General features: G+C 42.6%; 1 protein-coding gene and 1 non-coding gene across 3 annotated transcripts in view; one reads left to right on the forward strand and one right to left on the reverse strand.

Moving 5' to 3' along the window:
• The window catches only part of ARHGAP31 (Rho GTPase activating protein 31), a 118,735-nt gene that overhangs the window by 32,072 nt on the left and 59,060 nt on the right, over positions 1-27,603 (forward strand). The window lies entirely within an intron of this gene.
• LOC135274355 (U6 spliceosomal RNA) lies at positions 16,973-17,079 on the reverse strand. The gene has a single exon (XR_010342199.1). It is a non-coding gene; the product is annotated as a U6 spliceosomal RNA (small nuclear RNA).

A 27,603-nucleotide genomic window follows, 5' to 3' on the forward strand; every position in this document is an offset into this window, starting at 1 on the left:
AAAAAAAAAAGGTAAAAATGTGGTCATTTGAGTAAGCAATGAGTAAGCAACAAGTAGTACTCCTCATGTCAATAGTGGCATAGTATGGACTATATGATGCCGTCTTAAATTAGACCTCATTGGTTAATATTTATTGAACACTCTCAGTGTGTTTGGTGCTAATTAAAATATCTTCAAGTCACAGAATCACTGCCTTTCAGTAACTAGTGATGCAGCAAGCTGTAACTGTTGAATTATACTACCTATATCAACACAGATACTACACATGCATTTTCATCTTTTTTGGATGCTAAGATAAAATTTTGCTTAGAATTCTTGCTCAGGTGTGTGGGAAGTAGGGGAGAGGAAGATTTTTTAAATTTGAAATGGGTATCCTAAAACAGGAAACCATCCCAGCTGTCATGCACATTAATATTTGAAAAACTCTTTCACATATCATCTCTGTTGACCTTCCCAAGACCCTGTGACTCCAGAGGCTGATTTCAGAGGTGCTGTTGTTCCCCCTTTACAGAGAAGGTATTTTAGTGGCTTGCCCAAGGTGGCTTACCTAAGGCCATGCTTCTGGGTGGGAGTCTGCCTGGAGTCTGCCTCCTCCCACTCTCCCTGCTGCAGTCCTGTATTCTGGGAAGGGCTCTATGGGCCAGTCCCAGAGCCTTTGAACCAGGGGAGAAAGGGTGGAGGGGAAGCTGGCTTCTAGTTCTTTGTGTCTAAGAATCCACCTCATTGGGAGAAAAAATGACTTAGCCTGAAGGCAGGCTGTTTGACAACTAGGGCAAAACAGCAGAGAAGAAACTGAGGGAAATGAGAGAGGAGCTACCAGTAATTGTTAAACTTTGCTTAATATTGGAATCACCTGGGAAGTTTCTAAAAATTTTTTTTGATGCCTAGCTGTTACCCATACTGATTAAATCAGAATCTCTGAAGGTGGAACTAGGCATTGGTATTTTTAAAAGCTTCCCAGGGCCAGGTGCAGTGGCTCACGCCTGTAATCCCAGCACTTTGGGAGGCCAAGGAGAACCTGAGGTCAGGAGTTCTAGACCAGCCTGGCCAACTTAGTAAAACCCTGTCTCTACTAAAATACAAAACATTAGCTGGGCATGGTGGCATGCCTGTAATCCCAGCTACTCAGGAGCCTGAGGCAGGAGAATCTCTTGAAACTGAGAGGCAGAGGTTGCAGTGAGCCGAGATCGTGCCATTGCACTCCAGCCTAGACAACAAGAGTGAAACTCTCTCTTAAAAATAAAAATTAAAAAATGAAAGCTTCCCAGGGTTTTAGACTGTGTAGCCACGTTTGAAGACAAGTAGCCTGCAGCTATTCTCAGATTTTAGTTTGCATTTTCAATTACCTGTGGATCTTGTTAAAATTAGGGTTCTGGTACAGTCGGCTGAGGATGTGACATGCTACTGTATAGATCCAGGAAACAGAAACACTGGGTGCTGGGTGGTCAGGAAGAGCTTCGTGAAGGAGAACAAGTCTGGGTGGGCTTTGGACATTGCATAAGATCTAATATTGAAGAAGTATGGGAAGAACATTCCCGTCTAGGAACTGAGACAGAGGCCTAGAGGTGGAAACATCCAAGGTGTGTTTCAGGGGATCGTGCTGTCGAGTACAACTGAAGGGGAGAAGTTTTACAGGGATCTGACCTTCCAGATTTGGCACTTGGCAGTTAACTAGCTATTGTTTTGGGTGCATATGTTTTCTTCCTTGTTCAAGATCCTGGTGTTTAGAAACCTGTGTTTTAGTGCTTTTTGCCAACATGATGCTAAGCATTCAGCAGATATTTAGAACATGACTGAAATCTTGCATTTGTATCTGCTATTCTCTTTATGTTCTGACAGATATTTACCCTGATCACTTACTCATTTCCTTTGTGGCTTAAACTTCAATGTCTGCCAGGCGTGGTGGCTCACGCCTGTAATCCCAGCACTTTAGGAAGGCCAAGGCAGATGGATCGGGTGAGCTCACGAGTTCAAGACCAGCCTGGGCAGCATGGTGAAACCCCGTCTCTACAGAAAATACACAAAAAATTAGCCAGGCATGGTGGTGCATGAACACTTATTTAAGTCTCAGTTACTCAGGAGGCTGAGGTGGGAAGATGGTTTGAGTCCAGGACGCGGAGGTTGCAATGAGGTGAGATGGCGCCACCACACTCCAGCCTGGGCTATAGAGCCAGACCTTGTCTCAAAAACAGAAATAAAACCAAAAAGCCACCACAACAAAAAACCTCACTGTCACTTTCTCAGTGGAGTTCCCTTTATTTAAATATAATTTAAAGGGAGGGGCTTGACCCCTTCATTTACATTGCAGCATCGGCCTGGCGAGGTCGCTCACACCTATGTGTAATCCCAGCACTCCGGGAGTCTGAGGTGGGCAGATCACCTGAGGTCAGGAGTTTGAGACAAGCCTGGCCAACATGGTGAAACCCCTACTAAAAAATACAAAAATTAGTTGGGGATGGTGGCACGTGCCTGTAATCCCAGGTACTCCAGAAGCTAGGCTTAAGAATCGCTTGAACCTGGAAGGTGGAGGTTGCAGTGAGTCAAGATAGCCCTACTATACTCCAGCCTTGGTGACAGAGTGAGACTCTGTCTCAAATTAATTAATTAATTTAATTAATTACAACATCCTCTTTCTCTTCCCCCACCTCTCCCACTGTTTCAGTCTTCCCCTTAGTGTTTGTCACCAGTTCATGTATATTTTTTCTTGTATATATTTCCGTCTTTATCTTATTTACTCTCTGTCCCCTCCATTAAAAAGCAGGGCCACAAGAGTAGAGAATTTTGTTTGTGTTTGTTCACTGTGGTTTCCCCAGTGCCTAGAACAGTATTGGATACTCCACAATTATTTGTTGAATAAATAAACAATGCATATTGAATTGAACATATATTACTTTTGGTGTTACCAGCACAAGTAAATTCAACATTCAAGGGCAGGAGAAACCAAAATAATCCATCTTGCTACTGTTTCAATTTAGGAGAGGCACTTATAGCACTATTTGGCCATTAGGTAGAAAAATTTTGAATAACATGTTCCTGAAAATAAATTGCCTTCCCAAGGACCAGAGAGTTGCTTTTAGATGTCCCATATTAGAAATCCAGGAAAAAAAAATGTTTGATTTTAAAAATCAGATTAAAAAAATTAGTTTTAAGAAAATCTCATAAAGCCATAATTGATTAGATTAGCCTGATACTGAACTATTTTAAAATATAATTATGGCTCAAGTGAAGGAAAAGAGTGAAGGAAAGGCCAACAAGTACAGCAGATTAGGTGCAAATGAGACATCAGGAGGGAGGAACCTGAATCTAAGAAGGCAGTTCTGATGATAATTAACTGGTGGGTTGTGGAATTTAGGGTTGGAAGGGACTGTAAAGGTTGGAGAGTCCTGATGCTTGACTCTCTTGTCTCTGCATGGACATGTCCAGTGATGGGAAACTCCTACCTCACAAAGCAGACAATTCCATCTGTGAACAGTTCCAAATACTGGAGAGCCCTTCTTTCTGTTGAGCAGTTAGCAACATCCTTACACTGGGTTTAGAGCTACCTGTTAGCTGCTATACTGGGGAATTTCATTCTTCTTCTGGACATTATTTCAAACTTTGAAGGTATCTATACATCCCATTTCCTCCCTGCCCACCCTAACCCCCATATATTACCAGAAACTCCAACTTTTTCTTTTTTCTCACTCTTTTTTTTTTTTTGAGACAGAGTCTTGCTGTGTTGCCCAGGCTGGAGTACAGTGGCGTAATCGACTCACTGCAACCTCCACCTCCTAGGTTCAAGCAATTCTCCTGCCTCAGCCTCTGGAATAGCTGGATCTATAGGCATGTGCCACCATGCGTGGCTAATTTTTTGTGTTTTTACTAGAGCTGGGGTTTCACCATGTTGGCCAGGCTGGTCTTGAACTTCTGACCCTAGGCGATCCACCCACTTTGGTCTACCCTTCCAAAGTGCTGGGATAACAGGCATGAGCCACCACACCCAGGATCCAAATTTTCTTAAAGACAAGTAATTTTAGCTCCTCACTTTTTCTGCATAGGTTTAGGGTCCACTCATCTGGTTCACACTCCTCTGAAACTCCAGTTTACCTATGCCCCTAATAAACTGTGTCCCCAAGAATGGGATGTAATGTTCCAGGTGTGGACTAATGAGTACAGAGAGTAGCATTCTCCTCCCGCTTTCTAGACACTGTGCTTTTTTTTTTTTTTTTTTTTTTTGAGATGGAGTCTTGCTCTTGTTGCCCAGGCTGAAGTGCCATGGTGTAATCTTGGCTCACCACAACCTCCGCCTCCCAGGTTCAAGCAATTCTCCTGCCTCAGCCTCCTGAGTAGCTGGGGTTACAGGCATGCACCACCATGCCCAGCTAATTTTGTATTTTTAGTAGAGACTGAGGTTTCTCTATGTTGGTCAGGCTGGTCTCGAACTCCTGACCTCAGGTGATCCGCCCACCTCAGCCTCCTAAAGTGCTAGAATTACAGGCATGAGCCACCACGCTCAGCTGATACTGTGCTTCTAGTGCAGCCTTAGACACAGTAATGTCTTTATCAGCCACATCACACTTTGGACATAGTGTGCTTCCTGTCTGGCAGAGGCAGGAGGACAATGAGTTGTGTTTTCAGAAATGAAAAAGTGATACTCAAAATGGAAAGCACATTATATGACATTAAATATAAAATATTTATAAGATATTTTTAAATTGAATAAATAAAATATTTTAAAGACATTTAAAAATTAAATTTGCTTACTGTTTTCTTATATTATTCGAAAGATACAGGCTTTGGGATCAGACAGGCCTAGGAATGAAAACTATCTTGACACTTTCTAGTTATGCAGCCTCAACCTCTCTGTACTACTGTGTTTTCATTTATTAGAGGAGATAATACCCAGTTTCCAGGATTGTTGAGGAGAGGAAATGAAATCGTGTAAGTATGCGGTATATGATAAATGCTTTAAATAATGCCTAGAAAAGTGATAATCATTATTATGATTCTAAAAGGTAACTATTAGACAATTAAATCACCTATGTTAGAACTTCATGACATAATCATATAGCCATCTCATGTACCTTGGAAGGGACCTAAAAGTTGTATGGCAAGGCAGTCTGTCTGAGAATATAAGTGATTCCAGTGCACAGTCCCCAAAGGCTGTCCAGAACTAGAGACTTGAAGGGTTCCTGCCATTTTGCTGCCTTCTAGATCGTGGTGGCCAATGGTCACCAAGCTCACCTTTCTTCACTGTTTATTCTCTTGAGCCACATGTCAATATAGCCTGCATCAAGTTACCTAGAATTGCCCAGCGGTGCCATTTCGTGACTAGATCTACACACACATGCCACAGAAACACCACAGACTCCTAGAAGTTTTCTGTGAAACCTTTGTGGCCTTTGTGAGTGTGAGCAACTAGAAAGGAAACATTCAGGAGGTACTGAAGGAGAACTAGAAAATATAGAACGCTTATTGCAATGGATCGATACCTGGCTGGGATCCTTTCTTTGCGAGCCTGCAAAGTTCTGAGAAGAGAAGTTCTCTTTCTAGTTTTCTCCCCTCCTCCTTTGCAGGGCCCAAAATCCAACTATCCATAACCTCTTTCCACAGTCTCCAGTTATAAACAAAGGCCTCTCACAGGGCCTTCCCACCCCCAGCCTGCTGTATCCAGGGTTACAGTGGGGAACTTTGAAACAGGACTTGGCTCTCAAACAGAAGATGCCCTGCGTGCCCGCTCACAGAGCTTGCGCTCATTCCACAGTGCCCAGTGAAAGGACAGACTGTTCTGTGACTGAACCATGAACGTATTGAGAGGAGTCTGTCCACAGTGTCCCCACCAAAGTGTTATCCAAGCCTCATTGTGTGAGTCCTCATTGGTGCTGAGAAACCCGGTAAATAAAGACCCTGTCTGGGTAAACAAACAAAGATGCGGAAGAAGTCAAACTGGGGAAGAGAATGAGGCTGTCTCTGCAGAGTGACTTTCCACTATCATCAGTGATTCCATTAGCCAGTTGCTTCATAAAACCAACTAGTGTGGTAGATATTTCCATTCAATCATTTGATTGTTTGAACTGATCTAATCACCCCAGTTAGTGTTGTGGTGAGAGCCTTCAGGAAAAGAGCAAATGAAGCTCAAAGGCAAGAGCTGCATTGGGGAGAATGTAGGCAGTGGGGTTTATATATTTTCCCACGTGCCTCTTCATATCTTTAGCGGATCAATTCAGCTATCCTAGAGAACCCAGAGCAGCCCAAGCTGCAGAGGATGGCATGGCTAAATCTACTCTTAGAAAACAGGGTGATGCCATCGGCTCAGCGTGCAGGCATCATAGGAAAAACCAGCCATCTTGTGTTCCATACCAATGGCATGATTATCCTGTGACCCGATGGTCTGTGTTGCAATGGCCAGGAATTCAGGCCAGGAATTCAGGGTGTGCATTCCTCTACTGGGATAAGAACCATGACTCCTGGCTCTCAGTGGCTTTGTTTGTTTTTAGGGTTGTTTTGTGGTTGTTTACAGCGCTACCTAGTAAACTCTAGTCTTAGAACCATAAACCTGGATTTATTATTATATTAGAGCTAATTTTCTGGTGAGCCTTAAACAAGTCACCTCCCCTTGGAATTGCAGCTTCCTCATCTATAAAGTGAGGAAAATGGAAATTGTCTCCAAGTGTCTGTCAGCCTTCTATGGTTCTGTGGGGAGGGCCCTTGCCCTTCTTATCTCTTTATCATTTACCCACACCACTTAGGAGAAACTATGACTAAATGGGCTCTGAAATGCTTTTAAATAGACTGATGGGTACGCACATTATGCATAGGAACAGACCTGTTCTCTATATGTGTGATATATTTATAAAGTGTGTGCCTTTGAAAGCATTAAAAATAATCTCAGCTGTCAAACCCTTGCCTCGCCAGGGTGCTTTCAAGCTGCTCTCCTTATCAATGGCTCCTTCAGATCCACCACGCTGCACATTCTTCAGGAGGTGGCATGGCGAGTGGTGGGAGTGAGGTTGTTTATATTTTTCAGATTAAAATGTCATTGGGTGCTCCTCTGAAACTGCTGACATGGTTCAAATGTCCACTTCTGATGGTCTGCCCTTGGTCAAATGAGTTTCCAGGGGTGCTTGGCTAAGACGATAGGGTCAACAAATCTGCCCCAGGGTCCCCATGCTAAATAATTAAACATTGTTTCAGCCCTCAGTCACATTTCTGTAGCACTCCATGATTGAGATGAGATAACTAATGTAGTTTACGTGGTTGTGTTTGGGGAAAAAAAGCGATCAAAGTTGGCCCTTTAATTATTTTTCTTCTGTGTGTATGTATAGTATATGTTCTGAACAATTTGAGAGAAAAGAATAAAAATGGCAGAGGTTAAGTGAAGCCATATTAGTTACTTTTATACTTTAAATTTTGGACAAAGCAGGAAAAAATAAGACTCTGACTCCATGTTGGATTTTTAAAAAAAGTGAGGGAAGAAGGTGTACATATAGTACCTGAGAACTCACATAATATTCATGAGTTGTAAACTAGCATGAAAATCATCAAAAACATTCTGAATCTAATGACAAAAAGAAAACAGCTCCAAGAGCCCTAAATTCACTATTTCCTCTGGCTTTTAATGTATTCAGGTATAATCACCTCTTCAACCATTTTAAGGGACTTGAGATTGATAAAATATGATTTAATAAAGACCAAACAATTTTAGCAGGATTATGAAAACCAGGGCTCTATTAAAGTTTGACTCAGAAGAAACCTCATAGGCCAGCTAATCCCAGCCCAACCCAGTACAGGAATCCTGGACTCAAGAGTCGCCCAGCTTCTGCTCAGCTCCTGCAGTGCCTGGCTGCATGGACCGCCTCACTATATGGCCCATTCCCTTAGGTGACCACGGGATTGAGAGTCCTTTCTACTACTGAGCTGAACAGCACCTCTCTCATTTCTGTCTTTGGGTCCTGTTTTGCTTTCTAAGTCACAAAGAATATATTTCCACCTATTTCTGCTTGAAGCCCTTTATTTATTTTAAAAGTTATTACTTTGCCTTTAGATTTCTCTTTTCCAGGTTAAATCTCCCAACTCCTTCAACTATTCTCCAAATGAGCTAGTGTTTAGGTCCTCTGGATTCTCTTCATCTTCCTCTGGATTCCTTGTTTTTTTTTTGGAGACAGAGTTTTGCTCTTGTCAAATCTCAGCTCACTGCAACCTCTGCCTCCTGGGTTCAAGCAATTCTCCTGCCTCAGCCTCCCAGGTAGCTGGGACTACAGGCACGTGCCACCATGCCCAGCTAATTTTTGTATTTTTAGTAGAGATGGGATTTCACCATGTTGGCCAGGCTGGTCTTGAACTCCTGACCGCAGGTGATCCGCCCACCTTGGCCTCTCAAAATGCTGGGATTACATAGGCAAGAGCCACCACTCCTGGTTGGATTCCCTGTATTTTAAGATGTGCTTCTACAACCTGTAGCCAGTCCTCCAGATGTAGTCTCACTGAAACAGAGTGCGCAGGGATCTCTCTCTCTCTCTCTCTCTCTCTCTCTCTCTCTCTCTCTCTCTTTCTCTCTCTCTCTCTCTCACACACACACACACACACACACACACACGCATGCATGACCTCCAGACCTGTAGTGGTACTCATGCAGCCTGGCTGAGTGAGCCCTTTTTTGGCAGCTTTGCCCCGCTGCTCACTCACGTTGACAAATAGCAGGCAATTGTCATGGTCTTTGTCCCTGACTTCCTGGCAGTGCTAAGCAGAGGTCAAGGTACTTTCTCAGTGATAATGAGACCTTCCATTTACTAGTCTCTCCTCTGTGCCAAGTACTATACTTGAAATATGGCAGATGTTATTTAATTCAACCTATTAGGTAGTTACTGCTATCTTCATTTTCCAGTTGAGAGCACCAAGGCTCGGTGAGGCTAAATAACTTGCCGAAAGTCATATAGAAGAGTAAGCGCCAACTTGGATAGGAGCCCAGGCTCATCCGGTTCCAGAGCCCATGTGTCTTCTATCGCACTGTGCTGCTCTCATCAGAGCTGCTGTTTGTTCCATATGCTGGAAATACTGGACCCAAACCGCCCAACCCAGCATTCTGGTTTGAACCAGGCATGTTTGTTGGAAAGAAATACTGCTCTTCCTTCTTCAAAAAAGGACTCTTAATTTTCATTAATATTGATTTTCCACTATGAACCTGTCATCCGTGTATGTATCCTAACTTTTTGAGAAGATATTTATGTTTTCTAACTGTTGTGCATTTCTGGAAGGAGCCAAGGTTAGCAGCTCCTACTAGCATATTACCCACTGTGTAAAGCAGCATTTCTTTAGTGTTTGAAGTTGTTCTGATTTTGCTGTAGTACTAGAATTTGTTCATTACGTTTACTCCAGCTGTATTCTTTTTAAGAATATGTCGTCTTTTCTGAGCTTTTTTCTTAATACATGTGATAAATGTTTATTTTAGAAACTCCTACTTTATTTTATCAGAGAGAAGTCTGGCTTAGATTTGTGTGGCACTCCACAGTCTTTATAATGCTCGCCTCCCCACACTTTTCCTTCTCAACGATTATTACCTCCATTGACAGGTGAACTCAGGGAGGTGTAGTGAATTACCTAAAAATTCAGTCAGGAAGAGGCAGAAGCAGGATAGAACCTAGTTCCTGACTCTCACCGTTTTATTCCTTTCTTTTTACCATGCTGCCTTTTGATTCTTAGGGCTTTCAATTATTACACCTCATTTATGAGAAGTGTTTTATGACTGCTACTTTGTGAGAAGTTAAGTACTGAAGTGAAATTGAAATAAGCTGCCAATTCTGCTCATTAAATGTGGTGGGAGGTTTAAATGACACTGCCTGCTTTATGTTTGATCTTTATTATCACCAGCAGTCTCACAGTCACTGATCAACCCTGGCCCATGTGCACAGCATCATGTAGGATACAACCCAGATGTGCCATAGACAGTGCCTCAAGTCTTTTAAAGACGGAGAAGAGTGGAAGTAGGCTCCCGAGGTGGGGACTGATGCCCAGGGACTCCCTTCCCCCAGGCACAGTGAGACCTCTCGCCCTTCCAGCACCCTTACTGGTGTCCCTGACACCTCATATCCCAGATCCTCTTCATCTCCTGTTTGGCTTGCCATCTTGGCCCCCACTCCAGCCTCCACCCTGCCCTTTTGGCCTGGCTCCTTGGCAGGGTTCCTGTCAGACCAGACACTTGCGTGACTGCTGGTGCCTTTGGCTGGGCTCCCTCATCCCTGAAGGCTTTCTTCCTGGCTTCAGACCCCCACCGGGAACCCAGATACTGCTTCTGGAAGCGTCCAAACAGTAGCTCTCAGCTCCCTCGTGAGATGCTCTTGACAAAGGCCAAATTTCCGTGATTAGGGAGCTCCAGCCTTGGGGCTTTGTGGTCCCCTCGAAGTCACACCTCCCGGGCCCATCTTCAGGTAGAGTGACCCATATAACTTATGATGCAGATTGGGGCACCTTAACAACAACGGGCCACATTTATTGCAGGCTGACTCTGCACCAAGCACTGCACTAAGCACTTTACAAGCATGCATTATTCATTCAATTCTTACAGTAATCATATATGTGTCATGTTGCCCTTATTTTACAAAGGAAGAAACTGAGGTCCAGAGAACTTAAGTAATTTGCTTGAGATTACATCGTTAAGTGGTAGGCCGTAGTCTGATTTTAAAGCCTTTGCTCTTCTTTTTTATCCTTTTTTTTGTTTTTGAGACTGAGTGTTGCTCTTGTTGCCCAGGCTGGAGTGCAATGGTACCATCTTGGCTCACCGCAACCTCTGCCTCCTGGGTTCAAGTGATTCTCCTGCCTCAGCCTCCCAAGTAGCTGGGGTTATAGGCATGCACCACCACGTCCAAGCCTTTGCTTTTCAATCCTCCTTTTGGGTCCTGACCAGTAAGATAAAGGAATCAATAGAAATTAAATCTTCAGTGGGGAGACGATGGAGATAGTCTCCAAATTAAAAATGAGTTATGCTTTAGAAGAACATTTGTGTGTTGATTGCTTGGAATTTGAAATTCATTTTCCCATTAAAAAAAAAAGATCTAAAATGGTGGTTAGGCTCCAATCCCAGCCAACAAAAGTCTATGCAGACTATAATTTCACTGTGGCCTACTCCTCTAGATAATACTGAACTGGCGTGGGAAGCAGAAGCCATAGATTTCTGTCATAGCTCTTTCACTTACTGGCTGTGTGACTTGAGACAAATTATTTAATCTCTCTGAGCCTCAGTCTTATCATCAAAATTGAGATAATATCTAGCTTCTAAAAAGTGCAAGAATCACAGGAAATAATATACATAGTCTTTTAAAAAATAGCATTTATCAGACTGTAGGAACTGACCACCATTTATGACATTGCCAGGACGAAAACCAAGTTTTGGAGAATCTTAACCCCAGTCCTCAAAGTGGAGACATAAATTCTTGTGGGACCAGTGGGGTAGCGGGAGGGTGAATGACCAGGCCAGGGCAGACCAGGGACCTCTGTGGAAATGTGTTCTCCTTGGGGAAGCCAGTGGCACTGTGAGAAACATAAGAGGACAGTGGTATCAGGGAGGAGAACACAGGCTTCCACAGGGATCTGGGGCCCAGTTAGGTGAAGAGGAGTACGTGGCAGCCACGCTGCAGTGGGGGTCTGCACTCTGAGGAGCAGGGCATTGGTCTGTGGCTGGAGGGTGAGATAGCCTCAGGGGCAGTGTCTCCACAGCTGTCAGGAGCTGTTCTTGGGGTTAGAAAGAGCAGCAGACATTTGTACGTAGGGATTGTCCATGAATCATGAAGGCATCCACTCTGCAAATGGGCATCAAGAGCTGCCTGAATGCACAAGAACTCTAGATCCTGGGTTAATTGAGTTTTAAAACTGCTTCTGGCCCGGTGCAGTGGCTCATGCCTGTAATCCTAGCACTTTGGGAGGCCAAGGTGGAGGGATCACTTAGGGTCAGGAGTTCGAGACCAGCGTGGCCAACATGGTGAAACCCCATCTCTACTAAAAATACAAAAAAAATAGGCAGGTGTGGTGGTGGGTGCCTATAATCCCAGCTACTCAGGAGGCTGAGGCAGGAGAATCACTTGACCCTGGGAGGCGAAGGTAGCAGCGAGCCAAGATCACGCCATTGCACTCCAGCCTGGGCAACAAGAGTGAAACTGTCTCAAAAAAAAAAAAAAAAAAAAAAAAACTGGTTCTGAGTAAGAAGTCTGCAGTAGATTCATTTGACTATATAAAAGGTTTTATTTCATTTGAAATGGCTCTTGACTTCCTAAAATAGTTATCACCTTATTTTTTAAATTCTTAAAATTTCTTATAAGTCCCATATTAGACTTTTCTCTACACATAAGCAATTTACAGCCGTCAGTCGCTAGATGGGCCATAGTGTTGATCTATACTGACCATGTCAGCAGGGATGTGCTAGGATGCAGCAGCAGGAGAGGGACACCTGCATGCCCAAAATAAGGGGATGCGTCATCAGCATAAAATTTAAAAATGACAATAAAACAAATTAAGAGTGGGTCTTAATCACCAAGAACTGGTAATTCTAATATTGACAATGATAAAATATTCCTCCCCACAAACAGTCTAAGTTCTAAACAATTGCTGCATTTACTGCTGTTTTTCTAAATTTTATTGAGATGTAATTAACATACCACACAACTCATCTATTTAAAGTATGCAAGTTGTTTTTAGTATAATCACAGAACTGAACAACAATGACCACAATCAATCTTATAACATTTTCATCACCCTAAAAAGAAACCTCATACCCATTAAGAGCCACTTCTCATTCCCCCACCTTCCCACCTATTCCCCTAGCCCTAAGAAACCACAAATCTACTTTCTATCTTTATAGATTTGTCTGTGCTGGACACTTCATATGAATGGACTCATACAATATCTGCCTTTTGTTTCTGGCTTCTTAACAGTGTTTTCAAGGGCCATCCATGTTAAAGCATGTGGTGGTATTTAAGTCCTTTTTATTGCCTAATAATATTCTATTCTATGGATATACCACAGTTTATCTATTCATCAGTTGATGGCCATTTGTGTTGCTTCCACTTTTTGGCTGTTGTGAATAATGGTGCTATGAACATTTGGGTACAAACTTGTATGCAGATGTATGTTTTTATTCATTTAAGGTCTATACATGTCTAGGGCTGGAATTACAGGATCATAGGGTAACACTGTGACACTGTATTGACATTTTGAGGGACTATGAGTTTTAATAATATCTATGCAAATATATTTGGTATACTAGTACGCTTTTATTATCCTTTAATAAACATGGATTAGTAGATTTTCATTCCTTGTCTTTTAATAAATATTTTTTCAATATGGATTTTACTTGGAGAACTCCTACTTATAGTGATATCCATGACCAGGTAACACAAGGGTGTTACAAGGATGTTACTCTTGAGTCCCAAGCCATGTTCACGTAACACATGGACTCAATTAAATGTTCATTTAACAATTAGGTCATACTGATTTAAGTAGTTTGACCTTGTTTCAGGTGCAGTGTGTATTTCTAGCTCCTGCGGTACTGCGTATTCCTGCATTCAGTAGATGTGAAATAAACAAAAATAGCACAGTAAATACAGAGAGAATCAGAACTTAAGTCATTATATGACCACTTGAGGTTTTTTTGTTTTGTTTTGTTTTTCACTTGAGGTTTTTGTGTCTTAAACTTGAAACAGTGACATAGGGTGCAAACTTCAAAATATGATATTTTTGTTTTGTAAGTACAAATTTTAGTTCATACATGAAATACTTTACTGAATTTGAATATCTTTAAAGTAGAATTCTATTTTTTATTGAAGCTCAGAATTCAAAGCTAAAAATAGAATTTTATTCAAGTTAAGCTTGAAAAGAATTGTAGTTTTATTTTAAAACTAAAAAAATCAGAAAATACCAGGGATTGCTGTTATTGCATTATACACTTATTACTGAGCATAAATCCATTCCGTAGAGTAGCATTAAAAATCACTTGTTCCAGATGTCAGATATGCTAGGCCCACCACTGTGTATGAACTTGTACAAAATGACCAAGTTACTTAGGACATATTTCTTGCATTGAGTAAGCTTAAATTGACAGAAGAAAATGGAAACAGATTGGCAATGTGGAAGGAATTCCTGACTAAGTTATATGTTTAGGGACCAGTTCAGAGTTATGAATTATTGGGTATATCAAGACTGAATGAGAAGTGGAAATTTGGGGAATTTGTATAAGAAGGTAAACCTGGGCCTGCATCTGGAGTAGGAAGCAATTTGAGATTCTCAAACAAGACAGCAACTTTGGTGGGGGAGAGCTTGAGTTTCATCATTTTGGCAGCAACACACAGCATGAGTGGGAACAACAGAAGACCCCAGTGAAAGGCGAGTTATAAGGTTGGTATGGAATTTCAGGCGTTAGCTAATGACATTCTCCTTGGGGATAGCAGTTACAGGAATGGAGAAGGAACAAATCAAAGAGGTCTTATAAACAACATTGTAAAGATGTCTATTTTCCCCTAAGTTGACCATAAGTTTAATGGAATTCTTATCTAAATCCCAGCAAGGTTTTTTTTTTTTTGTAGATATCAATAAGCTTATTCTAGAATGTATATGGAAAGGCCCCAAAACAGCTAGAACAATCTTGAAAAAGAAAGATGAAGTGGGAGGAATCACTCTACACAGTATTAAGGCCTGGTATGTAACTATAGTATAAAGGTGGTGTCCTATTAGCAGATGGACACATAGATCAATGTAACAGAATAGAGAACACCCCCCCTCCAGAATCCCCTACCGACCCCGCACAAGTACAGCCAACCAACTTATAACAAAGTTGCAGAAGCGATGCAATGGATGAAGAAGAGCATTTCCAAAAAAATAGTGCTGAAGCAACCAGATATTCCTGGACCAAAAAAGAAAATGAACCTTAATGTAGACTTTATACCTTATATAAAAGTTAGCTCAAAAGAGATCACAGACTTAAATATAAAATGCAAAACTATAAAACTCTTAGGAAAAAAAGTTAGAAAAATCCTTAGAATATGAGGCCAGGCAAAGAGTTCTTACACTTGACGCCAAAAGCATAACCCACAATGGGAAAAATTGATAAACTGGACCTTATCAACGTTATAAACGCACTCTGAAAAAGACTTTGTTAAGAAGTGAAGCAGTAAGATAGCAAGAGGAAGAAAATATGTGCACACTGCACATCCAACAAAGGACTAGTATATGGAATGTATTAAAAAACCTCAGCAGTAAAAAACAACCCAATTAGAAAATATACAAGAGACAAAGGCAGACATTGTATCAAAAAAGATATACAAATGGTAAGCATACAAAAAGATGTTCATCATCATTAGCCACTAGGGAAAGGCAAATTAAAACTACAGTGAGATACAGGTCATGTGGTCATTTCTGATTTGGCTGGACCACACATTTATGGCACATATGAAGGGTCTAGTGTCTAGAAATTAATAATTTATCCAGTAAAAGAGCTTAGCTGATGCCAATGGCTCTCTTAAAGTGACTTGTTCCCTTCTCGTTTTGTCATATAAATGAAGTGTTCTAATTGTATTCCCAAATCTGAAGATCCACAAAGGTCTCCAGAGGTAGCTCTCCAAAATGTCACATGTAAGTCTAGCAAGATTTAGTGACCAATTACATATAGGAGTTACTCAAGTGTTCATGAAAATTAGCACCCTTTGACCTTATCAGCAGTCACAGCAGCTATGTGGGGCAAAGCCTGGGCCACTTGCCAGCTGTGTGATGTGACAAGACACGTATTTCTTTGAGATTCAATTTCCTCCTCTTAAAATGAGAATGGCAGTTCTTCCCTTACAAGGTCCTGTGAGGATTAGGTCAAATACCATACGTATGAGGTACCCAGCCTAGTGCTCAGTGTGGTTGTGGGTGCCGTTTCCATACCCAAGCCAATGCTGTAGTCTCCAGGAAGGATTTAAGTGAGTCTTTCTGGAGTGCTTTAATTTTGTTGACCATGTGGCTGAGAATGTCTGAAAAAAAATCCCAAATTTATTATTCTGTCTTGCTCTTACATATGCTAATGCTTGTCTGAATACATATGTTGTTTTTTTCAAAACACAAGATCACTTTAGCTATACCCGACTTCTTCCCATGGTCACTCAGCTGGCCAAGGAGCTGAGCAAATGTCTGCATGAGCTTTCCTTCAGTGTGTGCATTAGCATGGGAAATATCATGGGATTTTTTTTCTCTCACCTAGCAGAGCCTATACAGAGAAGGTACCCATAAACATTTGCTGAATGAAAAAAATGAATGAGTCTTGATGCTATAGAGGAAGATGAAGTTGGGAGTGAGGAGTCCACATATATTCTCTTAGCCAGGAAGATATTTGGGGACAAGGACAGGCAGGGCACATAATTTAGATGTTAGATGGTCATAAAGGGGTGGGGAGGAGAGGGTGCATCCAACTGTGGAAGCCTGGAAAAGCTGCAGTAAGGAAATGACATTCATGGTTGTCTTAAGCTGGTGTTGCTGTTGCTGATGAATGATAATAGCAAACTGGTATGTAACACTTTTTACATCAGGCACTGTTCTAAGTGCTTTCCACACGTTAACTCGTTTAATCTGCTCAGCAACTCTGTGGGAGAGTTACTATTATTCCCCTAATTTGACAGATGGGGAAGCTAAGGCACCAAGAGGGTAAGAAAGTTGCTCAAGGTCACACAGATAGTAAGAAGAAAATCTCCCCCAAATTAGCATTACGAACTCTTGAAATATGGTTCTAGGGAAGCCAAGGGAGTTCCATCTGCTGTGAGAACAGTATGACTCCTGTCTTAACGTATACCTATAAACGTGGGTAGTTGGACTTCACAGGGCTACTATACTCATGTTGCACACTTTGAATGGTCGTAGTAACTTGCAGTGAAAAATCCATCACTGATGTTATGTAACAACCAAAAATCTGTGTGTAAGACATTCCTGCTACCTCTCAGGGGTCTCCCAGACATCCTCTCACTTTTCTTTCTTTTTTTTTTTTAATATGGAATGCTTCATGCATTTTCATGTCATCCTTTCCCAGGGGCCATGCTAATCTTCTCTGTATGGTTCCAATTTTAGTATATGTGCTGCCCAAGTGAGCACGCCTCTCACTTTCTGACATGAGACCTACAAGTTCTGGGCACTCCTAGAATGTTGATCAAAATCATAGCAGACCACAGGTCACAGCTTGCACCTAAGCTGGTCCTCACCACTTTTTTGTTAAGATCATGGTTGTTTTACTTTTTCATATTCATGGCCACATTCCTCAATTAGAGTCCCTCTCTGTTTCACAACCTGCTTCCTGTGGCTCTGTGTGTGTGTGTTTGTATAACAGAATGTGTGCTATGGCTGTATGAGCTTTGAAAGAGCAGTTGTAACCTAGGCCTCTCAATGCTTTTTTGTTAATGAGCCCTGCATCCTCATCCAGCTCTAGCAATGCTTTGCTAAAAACAGACTGAGGTCATTCATGTGTAAATGGAGACACACCAAGAAAAAAATTAATACCAAATGTACATCAAGATCAAAAGAAAAAATAAATTTCTCAATGGAATACTCAGCTATGCAGAGACCATTGGTTACTGCTGCTTCACATAAAATTGAAAGTCAGAGCATGTTTCAGTAAGGTTCTTAAAAAGGCTGGGACCAACCAGAGGCTGTGATTTGAGAATCCCACAAGGATGACTGCCCCTAAAACTGGCTGAATCCTGAATTACACAGGGAATATGTCCCCACCAAAAACTGTAATAGATGCCAAAAAAGAATAACTAAGAGTCTCAAGGCCTGTGGAACTCAGGGCCTACAACCAAAACATTTTCATTTAAAGACAAATACACACAATGTTATAGTGAAATTAGCATCCATAAACTATTTGATCACAAATTATAATTTGATGAATTTTTCAAAATCAAAAATATGTAAACATGTCAGAACAAATCATTCTCCTGATTATCATTGACAGGCGAGTCTACAAAAATAAATGTAGACCTTAGGTCCAACACATTCATTTGTACATTCGATCATGCATTCATCCAGGGAGTATCTATTGAGCACCTAGTAGGTGCCAGGGTGAACTCTGAAAAAAAAGAGCAGTATAGGAGGCTGGTTAAGAGTGGGGTTGGGAGTCAGAAAGACCAGGCTTAAATACTTGCTCCCCCACTTACAAACTGAATGACTGTTCAGCAAGGGAGCAAACCTCCCTCAGCTCCTGATTTCTCAACTGTAAAGTGAGGACTATCTACTTGCCTTGCAAGGTTGGATTGGATGAAGTAATATATGTGACAAACTTATCCCAGTGTCTGGCCCACACAGTAAATGTTCTGAGGAAAAGGGAGGAGCCAGGGGAGTGGTACTCTAACAATTTATACTTCCTGAACCCAGAGATACCCTGGCATCTTCCCCCTCACTTTTCTAGAAGAGTGCTCCAAAGATACATCCCCCTGCCCCAGCCCATTCACATATGCATACTGTCAAAAATGTGGCTGGGGCTGGGTGCAGTGGCTCATACCGGACACGGTGGCTCGCACCTATAATCCCAGCACTTTGGGAGGCCAAGGTGGATGGATCACCTGAGGTCAGGAGTTCGAGACCAGCCTGGCCAACATGGTGAAACTCTGTCTCTACCAAAAATACAAAAAATTAGCTGGACGTGGTGGCAGGCACCTGTAATCCCAGCTACTCGGGAGGCTGAGGCAGGAGCATCGCTTGAACCTGGGAGGTAGAGGTTGCAATGAGCGGAGATCGTGCCACTGCACTCCAACCTGGGTGACAAGAGTGAAAGTCCATCTCAAACAAAAACAAAAATATGTGGCTGGCTAGTAGCCAAGGAGAAGGGCCACTAGGAGGTTCATGCAGAGGCAGGCTCAGAAGACAGGGATGCTGATGGGAAGGGGAAACCTGATGAGGATATCAAGACTGGCTTCATCCTTGCTCTCCCTTTTCTCCCTGAGGCCAGGTAGGAAACAGCTTCCCCGTATCTCTTTAGGGCGGGGAGCTCAGGGACACTCCTGGACATCTAGAAGCCTCTAACCCAATGGGCAGTCTAGCTCCCTGACACACGGACGCCTGCTGCTGCCCACCCTTTCTCAGTTCCTCCTCCTGGTGAAAGAAGCTAAATCATGAGAGGTGTCCCACGAGGAGGCCTAAGGTTGGCCCTGGAGGGCAAATAGGAGTCAGGGGAAGATTTGTGGTTGTGGCAGTGTGAGTGTGATACTGAAAGGGAGCGCTGCTGCTGGCCGGGGCCCACAAAGGGTGGGAAAGGAACTCAGAGACAGAGTTGTCACATTCTGCAGGTAAGAATACCAGACCCTGGACTAAATTTGAATTTCAGATAAACAACAAATCATGTTTTAATCTATGTCCCATGCAATACTGGGGGTATACTGATACAAAACGTTATTCTTTATTTATCTGAAATTCAAATTTAACTGGATGTTCTGTATTTTATCTGTCAACTCTAATCAGAAAGGGAAGGAGGAGAACATCCTCCATTTTCCCTGTGTTTCCATCTGAAACCAGATAGAACACAGTACCTCAACAGTCCGCCCGTTCTGCAAGTCACCCTCATAGGCTGAAGCCTGTAGCCCAGTCTCTTTGGGGAGATACTGAGTCAGAGTCCCCACTGTGCAGAGCATGGTACTGGGTGTTAGGAATACAGAGGTGTACAACAGCCCCTGACTTAAGGACCCACTCACTAATGGGGGACCAAAACCCAATGGGACAGTAATCACAATTAAAATAACAATAGCAATTATTAATATTTATTGAGAGCTTATTGGGCCACTGTTCCAAGCACTTCGTAGATTATTTTATTTATGTTTTTGTTTGTTTTGTTTTGTTTTTGAGACAGGGTCTCACTCCGTTGCCCAGGCTGGAGTACAGTGGCTTGATCATGGCTCACGGCAGCCTTGACCTCCCTCCATCTCAGGTGATCCTCCCATCTCAGCTTCCTAAGCAGCTGAAATCACAGGATGCACCATCAACTGGGCTAATTTTTACTACCCTATGAAGTAGATTGTGTTATTAACTTCAGTTTTCAAATAAGGAAACTGAACCTTGCAAAGAAGGTCACCAACCATAGTGTTTTTTACCCGAATTGAGATGTGTTTTGTTTATTTTTATTTCTAAGAGAAATTTCACTGCTAGTAGGTTTTTTAAAAAAATTTTTTTAGAGATGCATTTTTAAGTGAAAGGGAGCACAATCCATAACTACACAGAGCAGCAGGTGTCCTCTGGAGCTGCCCCAGCATACTGGGATTATGGCATTCTACTCATAGGAGGCATGCGTGGTAGAAAGTGGCAGTGGGAGGCTTCGAACCCAGGCAGAATGGCTCCAGAACTCATGCCCTTAACCAGGGACAGTAAGAAAGGAGGCTGATCCACAGGCACTTCCTCTCATTGGACGCCAAGCTTCTGGGGATGGGGCCTCCTGTTTTGCTTCCCACTGTGTCCTTGGAATCTGGCACCCAGCACCCAGCACCCAGTAACCAAGCATAGAGTGGGTGCTAAAAAGCACTTGATGAGCAAATGAAGCTGCGAAGGCTTTATGGAGATGGTAGGATATGAACAGAGCTTGAATAATGGAGAGGACCTAGGCAGGGACCCCTTTCTCTTCCTGGCTCTGTCCCTCTTCCCAGGTTCTTGAGGCAGGATCAGTGAGAAGCCCATTCAGTGAGCTCTGCATGGGACTGCAAACCAAATCACTGGGACATAAAAAGGTGACACCTATTCTCGAAACTAAGTCATGAAGGGCTCTGTTAGCCCTGACCCGACTCTTTCACATGGTGCTTACTCAGGTACTCACTGCCTGCCCTCTCTAGTCCACATCCTATATAGATTTAGAATCTGTCACATTGCCTGCGTCCTGACCAATTAACTGCCCTGTACTGGGTCCCGTAGCACCAGCAGTACTCTGTCTTCCCGGTAAGCTGACCCCCAGGGAAGTCTCCCCGACTTCCATCTCCTTAACCAGCTCAGGACTGCTTTCCTCTGTTCCCACTAGAGGCCCTAGCCGGAGGCCACCCACTCCCAGCGGCTCTGACTGCACCCCCAGAGCCTGCTACTTCCATCCCTTCAGTGAATTTAAGCCTACAACAATCCACCGCAAGCCTACACCCTCTTTAAACAGGAATCATGAGATCTTTAAAACAATAAACAAACCCCTTCTTGCTGAGGATCAGCTACTCACCATTTAAGAAGAGAAAGCAAATTTATAGAAGGGGAGAGACAGCCTCTGACAGCTGGCTCTCCTCTCTCTTTAGAAATATATCATTAAACCCAGTGACTCCAGCCTGACAGCTGTAGGATGAACAAGGAAGGGCTCTGTGTGACATTTTTGTTCTGCTGACAATTTGACTGCATGTAATGAACTAACTAGACTGTAAACTGAGGTGATGGGTAGTGTCTTATAAGTGTAAGTTACTTCTTTGAATCCCAAAGTCTAGTGCAGTTTTACTTATGGGAATACAATAAACATAATTAATTTGAGCTGACTGCTAAGGGTGTGTCTAAGCTTAAATAGCCTAAATTACTTCTGACACAAAAGTGCTAGTTAGTCTGTGGCAGAAAGCAGCCCAAGTACTTAAGCCCTAATCCTGAAAATCAGAGCAAAAGGAAATGTCAATCACTTTACAAATCATTCTGGTTCCCTTGTCTCAGTTTCTTTGCAACTCTAGGGCTTTGTTGCTGTCAAGCTGGGTGACCTTGGATAGGTCCCTAAACTTCCTGGGTTCTTAATTTCCTAGTGCTGAATCAGGCAGGTTCAATAAGGTGATCTTACGTTCTCTTCCAACTCTGACATTCCAGGATTCTCGCTGACCAAAAAGTGGAGAGCAGAGATAGGGTATGGAGTGGATGCTTGGGGAAGGAGAAAATAAACATAGATCTGGGAAGAGACAAAAAGCACTGGAGACTACAGTATACTTTGTCATCCCTTCAAAGGCTCACTCTGCCCTCACCAAGATGGTGTCATTTATCACATCCTACAGGGTGTCCAGCTAATGCCCATGCACCTGGGCCCAGCCTTTTCTTCCACTCATTCCTCCACGTATGTGCTCTGCTTTGTTCCTGGCACTGCTTAAGGCACAGGGAAATTACTGGACTGTAAACTGAGGCCAAAGGTAGTGTCTTATAGGTTGAGTAAGACAGACAAAGCTCTGCATACCGTTTACAGAGCCATCCTAGGAAGGACTTCTCTGGGCTGCGTTCTGAAGAACGCAGGAGAGAAGCATTTCCTGAGGACAATTTCTATCCTGGATAGAGAATGCAAAGGCAGAAGGTGTGTTCTGAAAAGAATTGTGGGGAATTTATGTGACTAGAGAGGGTAGCATTGGGGGAGGAGTCACGAAGAACTTAGCATTCCTTGCTATAGACAAATAAACAATAAGATCTGTGTTTTCAAAAGCTCATTGGAGCAGGTGGCAGGCAGCTGGATTGAAGAGACTCCTGGAGTCCTGATAACACTGGGCTCTCCCTCCTCCCTGGCTTCTTCAACTGCCCCATGAGCCTCTCCCAAATTTAACAAACTATTTAAAGAGGATCTCTCTCAGAGTTTCTCCAAGTGTAGTCCTGAGAATTTGCCGGGGAATCTCCTGGATTGTGCACTCTTCTTAAGCTCCTGGAAGGCCCTTTTGCCCACAGATGTATGAGAACGTCCAGGAGAATGGTTTCTGGGCAGGCTTCCCTGCTTCCATCTCCACTATTGAGAATGGTCATCTATTCAAGCCCTGAGTCTTGTGGTAAATTTTCTGTTCACAGATGTGTAATCATAAAGCATGAACACCGAAAAGATTTCAGTGCTAATAGAAGGGGATGAGATTTGGTGGGTTTTCTTTCTTTTGCTCATCTTTATTTTTAACTTGCACTACTTGTAGAATAAGAAAAATGTTAACTAAAATAAATATAGTGAGCACTCAGTATTTGAAGCACTGAACAAGCTCATGGAAGAAATGAGTTGCCCGAAAAGGGTTACATACTGCAGGGAAGTGCTGTTGTTTTCAGCAGGAAAGAGAGGCCGGGTAACAACAGGAAGCGCTGGGAGGCCTCAGTACCAAGGCTTCCAAGCAAAGCGGTTCTGGAAACAATGGCTGCCTGTGGCTCGGGAATATTGGGCAGGAAATGAAAGGATGCTGGGGTGGGGGCTGGAGCACAGCGAGGAACTGATAAGCGTTACCTCGCTGTTCTTCACATAGTCGTAGCTGGCCCAAGATGGAAGTCATTTTTAATAAATGCTCCCCATCTCCCATCAGTAAAATTGATTTAGAAAAATACAAAAATGAGAAGCACCCATAGTGCCATAGGTCTGGAAACCGTTAGGAAGCTCTACAGCCCGGGAAGCCAGAGGGATTTCTCACTTTTAGGGCATGGTAACATCAGTGCGGAGAGGACCTTCAGATGAACTAGGCGTCATTTAGAGCTAAGTCCCTGGAGGACTCCAGCCTCCATAAAAATAAAAATAGCCCTGGGGTTAACGGGAGTCCAGCCATACCAAAGGAGATGTGTATAAACCTCCTGAGATTGAAGTTTGTATTTTATTTAACAGAAATTTCCCTTCATAGGGGTGGGGCGAACTGAGGAATCATTAACAGTACAAATGAGAAACAAAAACAAACAAACAAAAAATTACCCTAATGTTTTGTCCTGAAAGACCTAGATGTAAACCAGAGTTGGTAGGAGTCAGGACCTGAACACTGGCAGATAGAAATCGAATCTGCCTTCTTAATTTCTAGCCCAGCCTCTCCTCCCAGAGTCATCCAAGAAGCTGACAGATCCTGGAAGGAGGTTAGACCTGGAAGACACATGAAGATCCAGAAATCATCTGGATCCAGAACTTGCTTCTAGAACAGGCGAAAGTCTGAGGCTGGGAGTGGCTGATTTGCTGGAGGACATACGACTGGTTCGTGTGGCTGTTAACCAATGGGTACCCCAGCACCTGCTGCCTGGAAGATACCTAGGGGAATTCAAAGAAGAGGAGAGTTACTCTCCTCAAAGGTCAAGAATCTCATACCTGTAGATTAGGACGAGAACTCATGTTTCTTAACTCGTTGTCTAAGTCCTTCTCTCTCATCAAGCTGCGCTTAGTTGTGAAGTCTGTCTCTACCTTCTGCTACTTTCTGGCCTTCCCCATTCTTGGTCTGTGACTTGGTTTCCCTAGTGTGGAGGTTATGCTTATAAAATGTACTGGAACGTGCATGAATTTTGGATTCAAACAGACTTGTAACTGCATCCCAGTTTGCCACTAGCTGTTTGAGTTTGGACAAGTCGTCTAACCATACAGAATCTTAGCTTCCCATCTGAAAATAGGAGTAGTATGCCTACATCTCAGAGTTTTAAGAATTAAATGAAATAATGATGGTTGATTCATCCCTATAACCATCCAGGAGGTATGCAAGAAAAAAAAAAAAAAAGAGGTGGCCTGGACACACACAGATAGAAAAAAATTTACCTTGTCCTTATTCTTAAGATGACCAGTGTTAGTGAAGGATGCAGTTCAAAAAACTAGTTTGCTTCTCTCTCTCTTTTTTTTTTTTTTTTTTTTTTTGAGACGGAGTTTCACTTTTGTTACCCAGGCTGGAGTGCAATGGCGCGATCTCGGCTCACTGTAACCTCCACTGTAACCTCCGCCTCCTGGGTTTAGGCAATTCTCCTGCCTCAGCCTCCGGAGTAGCTGGGATTACAGGCACGCGCCACTATGCCCAGCTAATTTTTTTTTTGTATTTTTAGTAGAGGTGGGGTTTCACCATGTTGACCAGGATGGTCTCGATCTCTTGACCTCGTGATCCACCTGCCTTGGCCTCCCAAAGTGCTGGGATTACAGGCTTGAGCCACCGCGCCCAGCCTGCTTCTCTCTCATTAATCTACTCAGTTCACGACTTTCTCCCTTGGAGCTCACTCTTAGCCATATGTGGCCTTCTCTGTATCCATTACCACTTAAGAGTCTCTACCAGTGGCTCCCCACAAGTGGCAAGAAAGCTGCTCATCTAGTAAATAAAATGTTGATCAGGTGATTCCACTGATGTGCGCTTTATGCAGTTACATTGAGGATTTAAATGATTTTAAATGAGTTGTTGTTACTGGCAATGTGCTAGGGGTTGACTGAGATCTTTCTGTCCTCCATTAGCAGCCCCATGGAATAAGTGATGTCTGCCCCTACAAATATCCTAATAAAAAGCTTTCTTTACAGACAGACAGTAGAAAGGATGAACCACATAAGTCTTTATATACAAAGTATTTGTGTACAAAGCCCAGCAGCCTCATCAATGGTACAGAACCCTTCTGTATACAGTTTCTGTGTACAAGATGAACAGGGCCAGCTCTAAGATCAAGGTCACATGGGGATGCCTTGCAGGTTTGTTTTCTATGTTCATAGCATTTGAACCTTTTTCTCTACTCAGCACCACCCTTCCTCACAGCCACACCACCCCCACCCCAAACACACACACCCAGAGGCACCCCGTGGGAGTCCCTCCTAGGCTCTCCCCACTGGCTCATTCGCCACTGATGACATGTGGGCCCAGACACTTTCACCACCCTCAACCTGCCTTTCATGTTGAGTCAGATAGGCTCCTACATTTCCTAAAGAAATTTCAGGCAACAGCTAGAAAAGAATGAGTCCTCTCGCTTCCCCTTTCATTGACAAACCATGAGAGATCGTCTCTTGTGACCCTAAAGGGACTCCTTATTTTTTTCTTTTTCTGGCAAGTCTTTTCTTCTATATTACCTTCCATCTTGTTCTCTCTCTCTCTCTCTCTCTCTCTCTCTCTCTCTCTCTCTCTCTCTCTCTCTCACACACACACACACACACACACACACACACACACGCCTATTTCCTTGAAGGGAAGAACTTCAGGGTTGGCCCTGATGAGGAAGCTGAAGGTCTAGTCCCAAAGCTGTCTGTATTGGACATTATTCTCCAGGCAATAGGGAGCTATTGAATGTTTGGGTGTAGGGGAGCTTTACCATCAAGGTAGTGTCTTAGAAAGATTTATCTGGAAGTAGAGATAGAATACAATCTTCCCAGGCAGTCAGTAAAAATGCCCCCAAGTTCCCTGATGCTTCTCTTCCACCGGACTGGTCTAGTCAGCATTCCTGGAATTCACCACATTATTCAGTGCCTTTCACCTTGTTTATACTATTCGCTGTTTCCTGCCCCAAAAGAAATACTATATGCTAGGCACTTAAATGAGCATTCTGCATGTATTGTAATGTATGTTGCGTCCATCATATTACATCATATGCTAGCACCTCGCGTCATATCATATCATCTCAGATCATCCCTCTGCACCAGTGTCAGAGTTCTTACTGCAGCACCTTAACTTGTCTTTCTTTCTTTTTTTTTTTTTGAAAGAAAGAAAGAAAAAGAATAAAGAAGAGGAGGAAAAAGGAAGAGAAAGAGAGAGAGAGAATGGGAGTATTGCTTTCTTGCCCAGGCTAGAATGCAGTTTGGTAATGGGTATTGAAAACCTCTTTTATACCAATAATTATACTTGATGTAAACAGGAAGGAATAAGGGAAGAAAATAACAAACGAGCAGCCAACCAATATTTCATTTAAACCTATGAAATGCTATGCAATTACTGAGAAGTGATTTACTTCCAATTATGTAGTCACTTATGGAATAGGTGTGAGGTGGTAATGTATGTTTTATGTATTTGAAGTGGAGAGTTCTATAAATGTTTATTAAGTTTACTTGTTCCGGGTCTGAGTTCAAGTCCTGGATGTCCTTGTTAATTTTCTGTCCCGTTGATCTATAAAATCGTTAGCTCTTCTTGTTACATTGATCCTTTTGCCATTATGTAATGTCCTTCTTTGCCTCTTTTGCTCTTTGTTACTTTAAAGTCTACTTTATCAGAGGCAAGAATTGCATCTCCTGCTTTTTATTTGTTTATTTTTACTCTCTGATTGGTTGATAAATCTTCCTCCTTCTCTTTGTTTTGAGTCTTTGTGTATCGTCGCATGTGAGATGGGTCTGGATGCAGCATAGCAATGGGTTTTGGCTTTTTATCCAATTAGAATATATATAACTTTAATACTAGCATTTGATGCTAGCTGGCTGTTTTGCCCATTAGTTAGTGTAAATTTTTCATTGTGTTAATGTTCTTTTCTTTTTGATATATTTTTGGAAAGGCTGATATTGGTTGTTCCTTTATATGTATAGTGCTTCTTTCAGAAGCTCTTGTAAAGCAGGCCTGGTGGTGGTGAACTCTCTAAGTACTTGTTTGTTCACAAAGGATTTAATTTTTCCTTCGATTATAAAGCTTAGTTTGGCTGGATAGGAAATTCTGGGTTGAAAGTTCTTTTCTTTAAGGATGTTAAATATTGGTCCCCACTCTTTTCTGGCTTGTAGGGTTTCTGCTGAGAGATCTGCTGTAAGTCTGATAGGTTTCCCTTTATGGATAACCTGACCTTTCTCTCTGGCTGCTCTTAGTATTTTCTCCTTCATTTCAACCCTAATAAATCTGGCAATTATGTGCCTTGGGGTTGGTCTTCTTGAAGAATATCTTTGTGGTGTTCTCTGTATTACCTGGAGTTGAATATTACCCAGCCTTGCCAGGTTGGGAAAATTTTCCTGAATGATATCCTGAAGAGTATTTTCCAACTTGGATTCATTCTCTTCATCACATTCAGGTACAC

This window comes from Aotus nancymaae, unplaced genomic scaffold, assembly GCF_030222135.1.
Source record: "Aotus nancymaae isolate 86718 unplaced genomic scaffold, 86718_ANA_hifiasm-v0.15.2.pri h1tg000011l, whole genome shotgun sequence".
Taxonomy (NCBI): Eukaryota; Metazoa; Chordata; class Mammalia; order Primates; family Aotidae; genus Aotus; species Aotus nancymaae.